The sequence below is a fragment of the Microcebus murinus genome, chromosome 19 (assembly GCF_040939455.1).
Source record: "Microcebus murinus isolate Inina chromosome 19, M.murinus_Inina_mat1.0, whole genome shotgun sequence".
NCBI classification, from domain to species: domain Eukaryota; kingdom Metazoa; phylum Chordata; class Mammalia; order Primates; family Cheirogaleidae; genus Microcebus; species Microcebus murinus.
Window position 1 is genome coordinate 21,367,523 of NC_134122.1, and position 12,685 is coordinate 21,380,207.

General features: G+C 43.8%; 1 long non-coding RNA gene across 2 annotated transcripts; it reads right to left on the reverse strand.

The window, feature by feature from the left end:
* Positions 1–3,228: 3,228 nt before the first annotated feature.
* LOC105868354 (uncharacterized) lies at positions 3,229–12,676 on the reverse strand. 2 transcript variants are annotated; one of them, XR_001152669.3, is made up of 3 exons: positions 12,325–12,676; positions 4,524–4,858; positions 3,229–3,884 (listed from the first exon to the last, which is right to left on the reverse strand). It is a non-coding gene; the product is annotated as an uncharacterized LOC105868354 (long non-coding RNA). The 2 variants fall into 2 exon arrangements; XR_001152668.3 differs by lacking the exon at positions 3,229–3,884 and having other exon boundaries at positions 4,512–4,858.
* Positions 12,677–12,685: the final 9 nt, after the last annotated feature.

Genomic DNA, 12,685 nt, shown 5'->3' on the forward strand with positions numbered 1-12,685 from the left:
AATACCATGTATGAAAATATAAGGACAAAAGAATTAAAATAGTATGAATCTGACATATGAATGAACAAACATACTAAGGGAACAGAACAAAGAATTCAGAAATAAACCCAAATATTTACAAGAATTTCGTATGTGATAAAGGTGACATTGGCAATTAGTGGGAAAAGAACAATTTAAGAAATAATTTGGAGATAACTAGAAAGCCAACTGGAGAAAAATGAAGTTTGATTTTTATGTCACTTGTTATATGGATAAATTTCAGATGAATTGAAGACTCAAATATAAATATCAAAAATACAAAAGTAATAGAAGTTGGAAAAATGTATCATTTTGGAGTAGAAGGACTTTCTAAACATAATGCAAAATCTGGGAGGCTTAAATGTAAATATTGCCAAACCTGACAATATAAAAATTAAACTTTTCTATACAAACAAATACATTCAAAAGACAAAACAAAAAATACATTTATTATAATACTTATCACAAGGGTTAATTTCCTTAGCATGAAGATATCTGACTTCACTCAAAATGAGAACAATGCAAATTAAATCTACACAGAGATACTATTTTTTACCTATTGGGTGGGGAATAACCAAGAATCTGATACTATTGTTGTGTTAAGGGTGTGGGAGACAGGTGTTCATACGTTACGAGAATCTAAATTGCTACCACCTCCACAGAGATTGGTTTAGAAAGTTTCAATTGAAAATGTAAATGTACGGCTGATATGTCCTGGAAATTCCACTTTGGTAGATTTACCAATATTTTATCAATAATTTACCAGTACTGCAGTGACTATACTTGTTCATATGTTTTTCTACATGTGGGAAAATGTATCTGTGTATTTTATGCATTCCCATGTGCATAAAAATGCATAAAACAATAGAACATTCAGGGAAAAACGAAATGCTCATCAGTAAGGGTCTGATGAAGAGTATCATGGCATGTCCTAATGATGGAATATTATGCAGCTGGTAAAGGGGATGAGGCAGCTCTGTGTGAACTGACATTAAAGGATCTCCAAGGTATGTTCTTTAGTGAGAAAAAAATGTGGTGTGAAACTATGTATACTGTGCTACCATTTAAGAAGTGAAATTACACACTAGTGTATGTTTATTTCACCTAAGAATCTCTCTAGAAGGGCACTTTGGAACTAAGGACAGAGCTTGCCCCTGGGTGGGGAATTGTATGTCTGAGAAAGAGAAGGAGATTTACTGTTTCCTATGTCCTTGGGTATGTTTTGAATTTTATGCTGTATGTACATATTACCTATTCAAAAATAAACTTTTTTTTTTTTTTTTGAGACAGAGTCTCCCTTTGTTGTCCAGGCTAGAGTGAGTGCCATGGCGTCAGCCTAGCTCACAGCAACCTCAAACTCCTGGGCTCGAGCGATCCTTCTGCCTCAGCCTCCCGAGTAGCTGGGACTACAGGCATGCGCCACCATGCCCGGCTAATTTTTTATATATATATCAATTGGCCAATTAATTTCTTTCTATTTATAGTACAGACGGGGTCTCGCTCTTGCTCAGGCTGGTTTTGAACTCCTGACCTTGAGCAATCCGCCCGCCTCGGCCTCCCAAGAGCTAGGATTACAGGCGTGAGCCACAGCGCCCGGCCCAAAAATAAACTTTTTATATTAAAATGTTTAAATCTTCCTGGTAAAGAGGGAGAATTTAAAACATCCATTATTTTCACTTCCTCCTGAAAGTGCACTAAAACCACAATTAAGGCATTTTGTTTTAAAAAGCATGAACCCCAGGACAATTTTGGAAATCTGACAGTGGATGGGGGTAGCCATTGACCTACAGAACTGAGAAGATGAGCTCTAAGCCAGCAGTGTGGAAAGTTAAGAAGAGCCCAATTTCTAGCCTAGAAGCCTCCAAAGTCTCAGGAATTAGTTTTACTAGATGCCCTAGAAATGTAAGCGAGAGGGTGCAGGGAGGCAGGGCTGGCTCCAGGCCCCAGGCAAACATCCCTGTCCTGCTTCAGCACAGCACTGCGATCCATCCTCTACATAGTGAGACAGCTGTCTCTGGACTGGAGGGCACAGTCCCAGGAAGGAGGGAGAACCACACCTGCAGCAGGTGTGTAGTGAACTTGGGACATTGGACAGAGACCCAGCCCTGTGCCCCCAATGGTTCCCAGGGCATGCAGACCCTTCTCTGGAGAGCCCAACCTCAGATGCTGGCAGAGGGGTGTCGGGTCTGCACAGACTGGCCAGCTCACCCGGCAGCTAAGCTGAAGTGGGACAGCTTCCCCACCAGCTCTGAGGCCAGCTGAGCTCCTGCTGCCAGCCTGTGAGGATGTGGCTGAGATAAAACTCAGGCTTCTGCCTGGTTCCCTCCTGCTCTTGTGGGGAGGAAGCCCAGCTTGGCCCACGTGGAGAGGAGCCAGGCTCCCAGCAACCGTCAGCGTTGACAGCTAGACACATGCGTGGCCAGCGTCCAGGCGCCTCCAGCCCCCACTTCAGTCCAGGCCTGTCCACCGTGGATAGAGACGAGCCCCCTGACCCATGGAATCTGTGGACTTAATAAATGCCATTGTTTGCTGCCACCGTGTTTTGGGGTGATTCATTCGGCAGTGTCACATAACAGGAACCCATGTCCAGATCACTGTGCCCCAAGCTAGATGCTTGCTTTCCTCTGCAGCCTGGTCCCCTTCCAGTGTTTTCCATCTCTGCGAGAGATGCCTCCATCTGTCCAGTGGCCCGAGCCAGAGCCCTGCGGGTCCTCCTGACATCTGCCTCCCTCTAGCTCCTCGTCTGTGGCCAAGTCCTGTCAACGTTATCTGCAGAATAACTCTCAAGTCTGCTCACATTCCCCCACGAGCACTTTAGCCCAAATCAGCACCATCTCTTGTCCTGATCTGTCTCCTTTGTTCCTCGCCGTGACACACCCTTTTGAAAAAGACGTGCCCACGTTCCACCTGCCTCTGTTTCCCTCCACGGGGCCACGTCCCAGCACCCCTTCCATTTGTGCCTGGTTAGGGGTCCTCACTCTTCAGTCCCCACGCCAGTGTCTGCTCTGCCGTGTGCGTCACAGCCGTGCCAGTGCGTGTCATCACCTGGCCCTCCATCTCCCTGCCGCACGCTCAACTCCATGAGAGGGAACCGCATCTCCTCTCACTCATCCTTGTATTCGGGTGCCTAGCACAATGCCCAGAAATGTCACACGCCAGATAAATATTTGTCAAAGGGAATGAATAATGAATGAGCAAACTCAGAGTTATTTGCTAAAATTAGTTTATTATACTGGACTAAATCATACACTTTCAAACGTGTAACCAAGATGTTGGACAAGCAGGACTCCTGGAACAGACTTGGAAATCACCTCTTCCTTACCTTTGTGGCTCCCTGAGATATATTCAGTGGATGCTGTCCTATTTCTGCCCTTAGGTATAAATTTGAACAGCTCTGTGACACTCTGGCTCAAACACAGAAAATTTAAAAGTTCAATAGTTACGCTAAGATATACACCAGCATCAATCAGCCATTGTAAGTGTTCAGACTGTGAAGTAATTAAAACTCCACAAAACATTTCCCTTTTCCCTGCGGGAGCAGCCTGGGGAAGGAGAGAGCATGGCCGAATCTTCTCTGGGTTTCTCCTCCCTGCACCCTCAGAGGTGCTGACTGGGGCCTGGCCTCTCCCACGTGGTAACAGATCCCCCAGAACAAAGTCAAACCCCAAGCCACTATGTCGACAACACCAGCTGTCTTGGGTAAGTGGTGTCACACAGGATGTGCCCTTTGGGGGATGGCTTGTTTCCCGTAGCATGATGTCCTCAAGGTTTATCCATGACCTAGCATGTGTCAGAACCTCCCTCTTCCTTTCCATGCTGAATAGTATTCCATCATGTGTACAGACCACACTTGCTTATCCATTCATCTGTCAATGGCCATGTAAAAGAAAATAAAAATTTCAGACTCCCTCCCACTGCCATACAAAAGGGAAGGTAAAGGCCTCGGGCACCTGTGAAGAGCTGGCCCCACAGGTCATTCATTAAGGAAATTCCTTGCTGACTTCCTATGAGCAAGGACATGCAATGTGCAACTTTAGGTCTCCAGGCTATGTCTAGTTCTGAAATCGATTGCACTACAAGTTTATCTTTGCAGGTGTGGGACAGAGGCAAGACAGGATCATTCTCCCACCCACCCAGGGGCATCTGCATAATCGATGCTTCCTTCACTCCCTTTTTCTCTCTTAACATTTGCCTTATCTTATGTGAAATGTAGATTTCCTGGGTCTCACAAGAATGTAACACTGTCTCCCCACCATCCTCTCTGATTTATTTTCCTGTGTGCCCTACTCCCTTCAATACTGAAACCTCCGAACTCCCCTTAGGGAAAACAGCCACAGATTTGTCTGGTTTGTGTTTTTCCCAGGTGCTCCCTCAACGTTGGCTTAATAAACGTCCACTGATGGAGATATTTGCCTCGGCCACTTATATCTGGTTGTCAGACTTGGGCTGTTTCTGACTTTTGACTATTGTAAATAACGCTACTCAGAACAGGGCTGTACAAATACCTTTTAATTCCTTGCTTTCGATGCTTTTGGGTGTGTACCCACAAGTGGGATTGCTAGATCCTATGGTAGTCAGTCCTGTCTTTAATTATTTGAGGAACCTTCATCCTGTCTTCCACAGTGGCCACAGCATCTTCTGTTCCCACCAGCAGTGCTCTCTACATCCTGGCCAACAGTTGTTATTTTCTTGTTTTTGGATAACAGCCCATCTAACAGGTGTGAAGTGGTTGCCAGATCTCCTGTACACCAGCTTGGGCGTCTCAGCACCATTTCCACCACATTCTAGTATCCAAGGCAAGTTCCAAGGCCAGCTGGGATTCAACATCAGAGGAAACAGACTGGAGAGACATGCAAGGGTAGAAAGAATTGTCAGTGGCTGTCTTTGGAAACTACCTACCAGAATTTTATATATTTTCTGTGGGATCTTTGTAGATTTGACTAATAGAAGTTCCCTTCTATTCCTGATTTGCTAAAAGTTTTATCGTAAAAGCAAATGCTTTTTCTGCATCTACTGAGACAATCCCGTGGTTTTTCTCCATTTTTTTAATGTGGTAAATTACACTGAGTAATTTAAGTCAATTTGCATTCCTGGAATAAACTCAATTTAATCATGGTTTATCCTTTTTTAAATCTCTAGATTTAATTCATTAATATTTTTGTATCTGTGTTCAATAAAAGAAGTTGATCTACAATATTTCTTTCATGCAATGTCCCTGTCACGAAGCTGATGAAATGAATTGGGAAATGATACCCTCTTTCTATTCTTGGGAAGAGGTTATTTAAGACTGGAGTTATTTATTAAAGGTTTGAAGTATTAGGTTAATAAGTTTGAAACATCCAATTTCCTTAAATACTAAGTTTGACAGTTAATACCTTTGACATTTTACTTAGACACTTCTTGTTTTATTTTTATTATGAAGGTACATCCTCAGTCTTTCAAACACATGGTTTGGCTTGTGATTATGTGTCGGATTTTTTTTAGAGCAATTTTTGTGAAACCATGGATAAGTCAAAAATTTGTGTTATTTTTGAATATGAGTTCTGTCGTGGAACCAATGCAGCACAGACAGCTCAAAATATCAACGAAGTGTTTGGGAAGGATGTGGCTAATGAACATACAGTACATAGATGGTTTGAGAAATTCCATTCTGGTGATTTTAATCGTGAAAATGAGCCACATGGGCAACCTGAGACCAAGGTGGAGAATGATGGGCTGAAAGCTGTAGTGCAAGCAAATCCATCTCAACCTATGCATGAATTAGCAGCAAGGTTTGATGCTACTATTCCAACAATATTGGACGATTTGAAACAAACGGGCAAGGTAAAGAAGCTGGATACATGGGATCTGCATGAATTAAGCAAGCATCAGAAGAGAAATTGTCTTGAAGCTTGACTTTCTCTGCTATTACGATATAAAGGTGAACCATTTCTACACCATACTGTTAACGTGATGAAAAATAGATTCTTTTTGACAATTGCAAGCATTTGGCACAATGGTTGGATAAAGATGAAGTGCCAAAACACAGTCCAAAACCGAATATTCATCAAAAAAAGCGAATGGGGTCTGTTTGGTGGTATTATCCACTACAGCTTCATGAATGCTGGTCAATTGATTACGGCGGATGTCTTGCAACCAGTTGGAGGAAATGATGAGAATGCTTGCAATTAAGCAGCTGAGATTGGTCAACAGACACAGGCCAATCCTCTTGCAAGATAATGTTCGACCACATCTCACAAACAACGCTGCTCAGAGGCTGGACTTGGAAACTGTCATCCACTGTATTCAGCAGACCTTGCACCAACTGACTACTACTTCTTCCTGGCTTTGGACCATTTCTTGAAAGGAAAAATATTCAATTCTCAACAAGCTGTGGAAAACGCCTTTGGTGATTTTATCACCACTCACTGTCGAGGCTGCTTTGATGCTGGCCTAAACAAGCTACCATTAAGATGGCAACACTGTGTCAGTAGTTTAGACGCATACTTTGATTAATTGTACTGCTTCTTGTTTGAGATGTAATAAACTTTTGCTTTGAAATAGAACACTTCATATTTAATATGAAAATTAATATTTGCCAGTAAAGCTATCTGGGCCTCTGGCCTGCATTGTGGGAAGCTTTCAAATTACAAATTCGATTTCTTTAATAGGCATGAGGTGCCTCAGGTTTTCTATTTCTTCTTGTCTTAGTTTTAGGAAATTCTATTTTATTCTTTTGAACAAATGCTTGGCTTTGTTGATAGTCTCTATGGTATATTTGTTTTTCTACTTCATTAATTTCTGTATTTACCTTTATTATTCCCTTTCTTTTGATGTATTTAGATTTAAGTGTCTGCATATTTTGCTATTGAAAAAAAATCAACATTTTTGACTCTTGATAGGCAACTAGAATCAATAATAACGGCATTTGTGGAATTACAGAAAAACACCTGAAGTCAATTTGATTCTTGTTCCTTTGAAGGCGATCTGTTCTTTTCCTTTGTCTGTGACTCTGTCTTTGACAGTCTTACATCTCACAACAGCTTGATGCTGGGTTTCTCCTTCTCTCTCCTCTTTGGCACTCTGTGTGTCCTTCGATCTGAAGCTCTTTCATTTTTAACTCTGGAAGATTTGTCCTCCTTACCTCCTCAAATATTTTCTATTTCCATTTTTATTTTCTGGAACACCTATTAAGCAGGTATTAGCATTTCTGCTTCTGTCTGTATCCCTCACCCTTTCTTCTACACATTCTTGCTCCTGTCTCACATCAGTAAGATAAAGAACTTTCTCTCTTTTATAGACAAGTCTTATTTGTTTTACTGTATCAGTTCTTCTGTTCCATTGCTCCTGCTTCTGTAATCCAGTTTGTTCATTTCCATGCAGCCTGGCAGTATATCCTGGGAAAGGGACAGGAGGCCCTACTGGCTCTGAATACTCAGCAGCTGTCCCATGATCCAGGCACCTCCCTGCACTGTCAGTACACAGCCCCTCCTCCTGCCCCTTTACAATCACACCCACCCATCCCCAACCCTCGGAGACCAGAGATCTGTTCTCCTTCTAATTATGTTATTTCATGGATGTTATGTAAATGAAACCACAAAATAACCTTTTTGAAATTTGGTTTTACATTCGGCATAGTCTTTTAGAAATTCAACCAAGGTGTTGCAAGGATCAGCTGTTTCCTTTTTATGTCAGTAGAATTGTGCTGTCTGATCTCCAGCCCTGTTGTCTCTGTTGCTGATTTTTAGTTTGACGCCACTCTTGTTAGAGAACATGCTCTGTAGGATTTAACTCTTCTACATTTGCTAATGTTCTATGACTCAGGGCATGGTCTCTTTGTATCTGTTTTGTGGGCACTTGGAAAGATGTGAATTCTGTTGCTGTCGGTGCAGTTCTGTATATGTCAATTAGATGCCACTGGCTGAGGCTAGAGTCCTACTATATCCTGCTGACCATGTCCAGGAGATCTAGAACTGCTGAAGGTGGGAGCCCATGTCCTCAACTGCACTGGCAGACTTGTCTCTTTCTCCTCTCAGCTGTCAGGTTTTGCCTTATGTATCTTGAAGTTTTATTGTTTGGTGTGTACGTATTTGGGATTGCTGTATCTTCCTGAGTTGGTTATTTTGTCACCGTAGACATTCAGTTGGGTCAAGCTTTATCTACTCTGACAATCTCTGTCTTCTAGTTGGTGTGTTTAGGCCATTTACATGTAAATTAAATATATTAGGGTTTATATCTGCCACTTTATTATTTGCTTTTTGTTTGTTCCCTCCCCCATGCTTTGCTGTGGGAGGGATATTTAGACATTTTTTAGAATTCCACTTCATAATGGTTTCCAGTACTTCACTATGCGTAGTCTCCTTAGCAGCTGCTCTAGATACCACCACATATGCACGGACCTCATCAGTATGTTGGTGTCAACACTTCACCACTTCAAGTGTGGTGTGGAAACCTTACTTTCACTTAAGCCCCTTACCCTTCTCATGTTTTAAATATATTTGTTATAAATATTTCCTCCTCCACCTACACCAAGCCCCATATCACTGTTGTAATTTTGGCTTCAACCATCAAATATGATTAAAGAAACTCATGAGGTGAGGGATGGTCTATTTCTCACATTCCATTTTTCTTCTGTAGTTCCTGAGAGTCCCAGTCTGCCAGTTAGAATTTCTTTCTTTCTTTTTCTTTTTTCTTTTTTTTTTTGAGACAGAATCTCGCTTTGTTGTCCAGGCTAGAGTGAGTACCCTGGTGTCAGCCTAGCTCACAGCAACCTCAAACTCCTGGGCTCAAGCAATCCTTCTGCCTCAGCCTCCCGAGTAGCTGGGACTATAGGCATGTGCCACCATGCCCGGCTAATTTTTTCTCTATATATTAGTTGGCCAATTAATTTCTTTCTATTTATAGTAGAGACGGGGTCTCGCTCTTGCTCAGGCTGGTTTCGAACTCCTGACCTCAAGCAATCCGCCCGCCTCGGCCTCCCGGAGTGTTAGGATTACAGGCGTGAGCCACCTCACCCGGCCCTAGAATTTCTTTGTTTAGAGAGATTTCTTCAGGCCTTCCTGAAGATAGGTCTGGTAGCAACAAATTCTATCAGTCTGCTTCTGTTTGAGACCATCTTTACTCTTTCATTACTGAAGGGCGGCTTTGCTGGATAGAGGGTTCACAGCTGACAGCTCATTACTTTCCACACTTGAAAAATGGCTTTCACTTCCTTCTGGCTTCTGTGGTTTTGGAGAAATCTGCTGTCATTCAAATTGGTATTCCTCTGTTAAGTAGTATGTTGGTTCTGTCTGGCTGTAATAGTTTTTCCTCTGTCTTTAGAATTCAAAAGTTTAATGATGGTGTGTTTTATCGTGGACTTTTGGGGGACTTATCATACCAGGGCTTGCTCAGTGCTTTTTTGTTTTGTTTTGTTTTGTTTTTTGAGACAGAGTCTTGCTTTGTTGCCCAGGCTAGAGTGAGTGCCGTGGCATCAGCCGAGCTCACAGCAACCTCAATCTCCTGGGTTCAAGCAATCCTGCTGCCTCAGCCTCCCGAGTAGCTGGGACTACAGGCATGCGCCACCATGCCTGGCTAATTTTTTCTGTATATATATTAGTTGGCCAATTAATTTCTTTCTATTTTTATAGTAGAGACAGGGTCTTGCTCTTGCTCAGGCTGGTTTCGAACTCCTGTCCTCGAGCAATCCACCCGCCTTGGCCTCCCAGAATGCTAGGATTACAGTTGTGAGCCACCGTGCCTGGCCACAGTGCTTTTTATTTTAAGAGACAGGGTCTCCCTCTGTCATTCAGGCAGCTGTGCAACAGCGTCATCATAGCTCATTGCAGCCTTGAACTCCTTGGCTTGAAAGATCCTCCTGCCTCTGCCTCTTGAGTTGCTGGGAATACAAGCATGAGCCACAGGGCCGAGCTAACTTATTTTTTTCGTAGAGACAGGGTCTCACTATGTTGCACAGGCTGGTCTCAAACTCCTGAGCTCAAGTGATCCTCCCATCTTGGCCTCCTAAAATGCTAGGATTACAAACATGAGCCACTGTGCCTGGCCTCAGCTTCTTGATTCTGTGGGTTTATGTCTTTCACTGAATTTGGGACATTTTCAGCCATTATTTCTTCAAATATTTTAGTCCCACAAACTTTCTCTTCTTGTTCTAGGAAGCTGGTGATACACAGGTCTCTGAGACTCTGCCCATTCCCTTGGTCTGTTTTCTTGCTGTGGCCAGGTGGAGTAAATTCTATAGCACTATCTTCAGCTCCAGGATGATCCCACCATCTCTGCTGACCACTGTGTCCCCCCAGAGGACATGCTATTATTTTGGTTATTGTATTTCTCAGTTTTATAACTTCCACTTGGTTCTTTTCATAACTTTTATTTCTTTGCTGATGTAAAAGAATTTTTACATTTTGTTTCATTTGTTTTTCATTTGTTTCAAATGAAACACATTTTTTCATTTGTTTTGAAAAATTATAATTACTTTTTGAAGCACTTTTATGACTATTTTAATACCCTTGGCAGATGATTCCAACATCTGGTCCACCCCGGTACTCATGTCACTTAACTGTCCTTTCATGTTCAACTTGTAGTTTTCCTGGTTCTTGGCATGACAAGTGATTTTCAAATGTATCCTGGACATCTGGGTTATTATGTGTGGAGACTTCTGGTTCTACTTAAATCTTCTGTTTTAGCAGGCAGCCACCCTGTTCAGGTTTAGCGTAGTTTGCACCCACCTTTGTGGTCTGTGGTTCCAATGACCGTTTTGTCTTCAGAGCCCTTGCACTGCCCTCTGGGTTGCTTTATGGGCATGGTTAGAGCTGCTGCTCAGTCCCTGCTGGTGCCATCTGCAGAGTTGGAAGGCACCTCCCTGGGCCACCTGGTGTTGCTGGGCCACCTTCTTCTGTGGTGGGAGTGAGGTAAATGCTCTGCCTGGGCCGCCTTCTTCCACCAGGAGGAAGGTCAGAAGATTTCAGGCTCCACTGGCACCCCAGTCATACAGCAAGGGTTGGGTGGGCCTACAGGGGTTCTGAAGCTGTCCTGAGGCAGACAGTGGAGGGGAGGGGTGAGTTCCCCACTGCACTTCTGAGGGACATCCCCGTTCCCAGTGCTCTAGCCAGAAAGAGAAGACCTTCCCTGAAAATTTGTCTATGCCTATTGACTGTTCTGGGTTGCAGGCCTCTTTGGTGCCTAATCCAGGAGCATATAAGAGAGAAGAAGAAAGCCCAGAGAACCCAGGGCAATGCTGTCCCTCCAGTCCTGAGGTCCCCAGCCAGTCTTCTCACTTCCAATTCTCAGGATTCTTTCCTCGTTGTCTATTGAATTACGTGAAGGGTATTTATTTGTACTTCAACAGAAGCAAGGAAAAGTGAATCCCCACCATCCTAACCTAAGTATTCACCATCTCTCATCTGGACTGCCACCATAGCCATCCAAGGGGCTCCCTCCCAACTCATCACTCAATGGTGGCCAAAGGAGTCCGTAAAAAGTGAACACCTGATCTTGCCAATGTGCCCATCTTAAAACCTGAGGCCCCCATTGTTTTAAGTCCAAGACCCTGTGGGCTGGCCCCACCTATCTCACCACTCCCCGCCTGCTCCCCCACAAGAAGCTTTTATCTTCTGGAGCAGTGTCCCTTGTTCCTTTCCTAGAGCTGATCTAACAAATACAGAATGGGTGGCCTGAACAACAGACATTTACTTCTCACAGTTCTGGAAGCTGAAAGTCCAAGATCGGGTGTGGGCAAGGCTGGCTCCTCCTGAGGCCTCTGTCCTTGGCTTGTAGACAGCCGTTTCATGTTCACATCGCATTCTCCCTGTGCACATTTCCAAAAGTCTTCCTTTTTATGAGAACAGCAGTCATATTATGTTAGTGCCCACCTTAATGTCCTCATCTTAACTTGGTTACATCTGCAAAGACACTGTCTCCTAAAACAGTCACATTTCAAGGACTGGGATTAGGACATCGACATAGGAGCCTATAACAACTCCCACCACAGGGCCTTTGCCCACACTGTTCCCTCCCTCTGCAACTGTCTCCACCTCTCGCCATTTCACCTGGTTAACTACTACTTATTCTTATTTCACTTCTGTTGTCAGTTGCTACTGGAAGCCTTACAAGCCTGTATCAATCTCCTCTGACATTCACTGTTATGATCACTATGGCTGAACATTTATTAATGTGATTTTTGCATTAAGAGCTTATCCCCTCCTGCAAGGCCACAAGATCTGTGAGTGCAGGGACCTCAGTCAGTGCCGGGTCAAACAAACGCCTGTAGGAGGAAAATTGAATAAGGTCACGCAATGCTACCCTACAGCATTTGAAAAACACAATGCTCACCTGTTAATACCACCGTTTTGCAAAACAAACGTCAACAACAAAAAAGAAGTGCCAAATTCAAAATAAGGCTCACTTCTTAAAATCAGGGGCGTTTTGCTTTTTGAAAACTCACTAAGGACACTGCCCCTGGCGGCGAGGCCGTGGGCAGCCCGGCTGGCGGTGGGCTCTGGGGTCCTGCCTGGGCTCCAGCCGGCTCGACTTCTCCCGGGCACGAGCGGGATCCGAGCCGCGGGACAGACCCTTCGTCCTGGAGCTGCCGAGTGGCACGGAGAAGAACACTCCCCAATCCCGACCACTCTGGCCACCCCGCAGAAGTCCTGGGCCCCTCCACGAACGCCGAGACCGGAAGTCCCCGCCCCAC